Source organism: Triticum urartu, unplaced genomic scaffold, assembly GCF_003073215.2.
Source record: "Triticum urartu cultivar G1812 unplaced genomic scaffold, Tu2.1 TuUngrouped_contig_2222, whole genome shotgun sequence".
NCBI classification, from domain to species: domain Eukaryota; kingdom Viridiplantae; phylum Streptophyta; class Magnoliopsida; order Poales; family Poaceae; genus Triticum; species Triticum urartu.
Window position 1 is genome coordinate 920 of NW_024112692.1, and position 5,300 is coordinate 6,219.

At 53.8% G+C, this 5,300-nt stretch overlaps 1 pseudogene; it reads left to right on the forward strand.

Moving 5' to 3' along the window:
• The first annotated feature begins 602 nt into the window (after positions 1-602).
• LOC125526894 lies at positions 603-2,691 on the forward strand (annotated as a pseudogene).
• Positions 2,692-5,300: the final 2,609 nt, after the last annotated feature.

Sequence of the window (5,300 nt, forward strand, 5' to 3'; positions counted from 1 at the left end):
GAGCGGCAGTGTTCCTCACGTCCCAGGCGATGGCGGCCGCGGGGTGGGCTGGGTCGGGTGTGTGGTTTGGCGGTGATCGAAAGGGATACGGCTTGCCTGCTCCCTCCCCATGCTCTCATCCGTGCTCCCACTTCATCCTACGTCTATCTTTTTCTCTTTTTTCTTTCTAATCTAATCATCTCCCCCTCCCCCCCCCCCCCCCCCCCCCCTTGATTTTAAGGGATGGGGCAGGGCCTTATTTTGTTTCAATCAAATCATGCCACGTATGCGGGAGCACGGATGGGCGCACATCAGGAGAGCAGGCAAGTCTCGCCCAGAGGGAGATGGGGATAGGGTCCGATTGGTGTGTGCATGGCATAGTGACTAGACTGTCCAGTCAGCTTTGACTGGGTCAAAACCGCTTGACCAGCTCCAAACTGAGTCAAGGGTAGTAATAATCTGGATCCTGTGACAAGTTGAAGGTTAAATATGATCGGTTTTAGAAATCAGGATTGAAAATCAAACCACGTGGTTAGTTGAGGGTTGAAATGTGGACTTTTTTCTGTACACAATATGCTACAAATACAGTACATAACACTCCAGCACGTAGTTGGACACGGGAGACCAAGCTCGGCAGGTGATCTGGCCTACCACCGCCAGTCGCCATGGACATGGACCAACTCTCTTGCGGAAGTTTGTGTCTAATGGCCATAGCCACGATTCTCTTGTCTTTGATTCTGAGGCAGGCTATGGGTGGTACTAAGGAGACAGGACCGAAGCTTCCTCCAGGTCCATGGAACCTCCCCTTCATCGGGAGCCTCCATCACCTCATCGGCATGAAACTGCCGCCGCACCGGGCATTTCTCCGCCTGTCGCGTCGGCACGGCCCGCTGATGCTGCTGAGGCTCGGCGAAGTGCCCAACGTCATCGTGTCCACCCCAGAGGCGGCGATGGAGGTGCTCAAGACGAACGACCTCGCCTTCGCGACCCGTCCGAGCGGCCCCACGCTCGACGTCGTCAGCTGCGGCGGCAAAGGCCTCATCTTCGCGCCCTACGGTGAGCACTGGCGGCAGATGCGCAAGGTCTGCGTAATGGAGCTGCTCAGCGCGAGGCAGGTGCAGCGTATCGAGTTCATCAAGCAGGGCGAGGTCGCGCACCTTGTGGAGTCGGTCGCCGCCGCCTCGCCGTCCGGCTCCCCCATCATCGACGTCGGAAAGGGGCTGGCCAAACTGAGCAACAACATAATCGCGAGGGCGGTGTTCGGCGGAAAGTGTCGGCAGCAGGAGGAGTACCTCCGGGAGCTCGCACACGTGTCGATGCCCCGGGGGCGGGTCAGGCCCTTTTCCCCTCGTCGCGGCTGGTGCGGTGGCTGAGCAGCGCCGCGCGCGACGTGCGGAGGAGCCACGCCCGGGTGCAGCGCATCCTGGGGGACATCATCCAAGAGCGCAAGGAGAAAAAAACCAAGTAATGGCTCTGCTGGTGGTAGAGACGACGAAGACCTGCTCGACGTGCTCCTGAGGCTGGCACAAGGAAGACACCCTCGGTTTCCCTCTGACGTCGGAGATCATCGGCGCCGTCGTCTTTGTAAGCGATTCTGCTTCTCGATACTGTCACTAACATGCAACCAGAGCTCTAGCTAGCCCTTCACCATGGTTTTACTTCATGAACTAGTCAACTATCTAGTGCATGCAATTTACTCCGTACTCAACAATTTAAAACACGTACGTATGATTCCAGGACATATTTGGAGCTGCTACCGACACGACGGCTGCCACGCTAGAATGGGCCATGGCAGAACTCATCCGCAGCCCACACGCAATGGCAAGAGCGAAACTCGAAGTCCGACAGAAGAAGCTAGGACATGGCCGTGGGTCCACCGTCACCAGCGCGGACCTCGGCGACCTGCACTATCTTCGGATGGTCGTCAAGGAGACGCTAAGGCTGCACCCCTCCGCGGCGCTGATCCACCGGGCGAGCCAGGAGAGCTGCCGGGTCATGGGCTACGACATACCCAAAGGCACCGCCGTCACGATAAACGCCTTCGCGGTGGGGAGGGACCCGGTGCACTGGGGTGAGGACGCCGCGGAGTTCAGGCCGGAGAGGTTCGAGGAGGAGCTAAGCACCGTGGAGTACAGGCAGGGGCCGCAGATGGAGTTCATTCCATTTGGAGCTGGCCGTAGGCAGTGCCCTGGAGCCCTGTTCGCGACCACGACCATCGAGCTCGTGCTGGCCAACCTCCTGTACCACTTTGACTGGACGGTTCCGGGTGGCGAGACGCTGGACATGGGCGAGGTGTTTGGGATCGTCGTGCACACCAGGTCCAGCCTACGCCTGCAGGCAGTGGTGGGTCGTCATCTACAAGATCGCTAGTGTAGAATTAATGGCAGGCAAACCATCCACATCCCCACCGTATGCCCGTCAACGCGGCCGCGCGAACCTCGCTATCTGAATTTCTCGACTGGGCTCGAAATTGTTTTGAAAATGTATTCTTAATTAGCCGTGATGCATGCCTAGCAGCCACCTCCGTCCCTCCGCAGTCGCAGTCGCACAGTCTGCAATTGTTGGAACTATGCAACTGAGCATGTATATTATTGGCTGTGGCTATGTCTTAGTCCACTGAGACTTAACCAAGTCTAAATTAAGTGATATAACATGTAAGTAAGAAAAAAAACTAAAATGAAAAATTACACGGATCTTCTCGTAAGATCCTACGAATATAGCATCGACTGAGACTTGGTTAAATCTCACTGCAGGCGGGGGTGGGTCGTCATCTACAAGATCGCTAGTGTAGAATTAATGGCAGGCAAACCATCCACATCCCCACCGTATGCCCGTCAACGCGGCCGCGCGAACCTCGCTATCTGAATTTCTCGACTGGGCTCGAAATTGTTTTGAAAATGTATTCTTAATTAGCCGTGATGCATGCCTAGCAGCCACCTCCGTCCCTCCGCAGTCGCAGTCGCACAGTCTGCAATTGTTGGAACTATGCAACTGAGCATGTATATTATTGGCTGTGGCTATGTCTTAGTCCACTGAGACTTAACCAAGTCTAAATTAAGTGATATAACATGTAAGTAAGAAAAAAAACTAAAATGAAAAATTACACGGATCTTCTCGTAAGATCCTACGAATATAGCATCGACTGAGACTTGGTTAAATCTCAATCGACTAAGATTTAGCAATCTCGTATATTATTCTTCGCTAATCCAATCTAAACATCCATTTACGCAGCTTGTACACTTGCAATACATATATACTAAGATACTGAGCTTATACTTAAGATACTGAGCGAGCGGAGAAAAGCTGAGTGAGCGATCGAAGCAGGGAGCGGAGCTGAGCGAGCGATAGATTCATGGGCAGGCCCAAGTGAGGATCATAGCAGCAATTCCACTATTTCAATGTGGAGTAATCGCTTCCAAGGGGCTCAGACAACCACCGTCGACTGACACCAAAGCCGAAACATATAAGGACACCACAACCACGTGCTTAACAACTCCACTCTCCTCTCAGAACAAATATCATACAACCCGACGCGATATATGAATGAAAGAAACACACCGCGAGAACATAATTAAAATCCAGAGTGTAGAGAAAACCAAAATGAAACAACCGACCACAATAACCTGTTAGAGAAAAAAGAGTTAATCCCATGATTCAAGAATGACACGTCCAAGCGGGTGGTTGCCTCTAGTATTATTGGAGCCCACTAGTAGGCCACTTTATGCAATAGATCACACATGTTCCTTGCATTTCTCTATACATAGAGCAGACCCCAAGGGCTTGTTTGGTCACCTTCATTAATTTTTGCCTCCCTGCATCTGTGACTGAGTAGAGCTTGACTGAGGTAATGCAGGAGAGAGAGAAAAAATCATGTTTTAAACTTAGTTTGGTTGCCTGCGCCCCTCCCAGCTTGCTCCCTTTTTCGGAAAAAGGACCCATATGAACCACCAAAAGCACTCTTCCAAAGTCGAAGTGCCTAATCTACGGCAGCTACAACGATCACAAGCTAGTCATAGATGAGATCCTGTGTGCAGGCGGTGGTCAAACTACCGATCATTTCTTGATCTCTGCCACTTTTTAGAAAAGAGGCCGGAATTGATAAAACCCTTACAATCAACCCAACAATACACCACTATACAGCAAAACAAAAGAAAAACTCCGGCAAGACACATGGATGCCCTGGAGCAGCAACAAGGCTCAAAAAACAGAACTTCAAGACATTAGAGCCCTCGAAACATGATCGGAGGACCAACGCTGCAAAGGAAGCTAACTCAAGAAGGAGACCAGCCGGCAGAGGAAGCTTCGCCATTGCCATCGCCTGTGCGTCCGGCAGATCAGTGCCATCTTGTTCCATCGTCAGAAGGAGCCCCCTAGCTCCTCGCCCCGGCTCGAAGGGCGCCGCACCATCGGGCGGTGGAGTGCTCACCACCCTAGAGTGCAAATGGAAGTTGATGCCAAGACAACAGAGGGAGGCCTTCGAGCACATCCACCTTGCCGATCCTAGATCCTCAACAGTGCGCAACCGTTGAAGCATGGCTCGCCACATGGCGAGGAGAAATTATCATCCACACAAATTACCCCAAAAACCAGTAAAATGGGACCTTGCTCACAGGACGCAACCTCCAAGGAGGAAACGACGCCACAACGCCGCCACCGCCCGTGTCTGGAACATGTCAAACCAAGAGTTTTCACCTAGAGCCCATGGTGGATGCAGGTCACCCACGGTGACACCTCCAAAGAGGGGAACAGCACACAGAAGCGTCGCTATCACCGGCACCGACACCGTCGGGAAAAACTTCCGCTCGGGAAAAGACTGCACCTACCAGGTCCATCAGCCATGGGTGGCTAAGGCAAGATGCAGACGATGCCCGGAGCAAGCAGGGTGGCTGTGAAGAACACACCTGCACGACGGATGCCCCCAAATGGACCACCTCGCTGCCCAAGCGGCTAAGGTGACATACGAGCACACGCACGGCGACACCCGCCGAAATGGTGTCACCGTGCCCACCGTCCTGAACCGCCGTTCCGGCGACCAACAGAAACCACCCTCATCCACCACCCACATGGCGGTGGACCGCAAGCACGCAGCCGGCCGCCCTACTACCGTACAGGCGCAAATCCGCCACCCACTACACCCAAAGCTTGCCCTTTGCACCCACATGGAGACGGACCCTAGATCTGGGAATCAGGCACCCAGAAGAAAGCAGCCGCGGAGGCCACCCACGAGGGATGGGCCATTGCCCAAGGATGCCACCAGATCGAATCTGGAGCCCACGGGATCCGGCGGATCCAGCCTCTAGCGGTGGCCTGGAACTACCTCC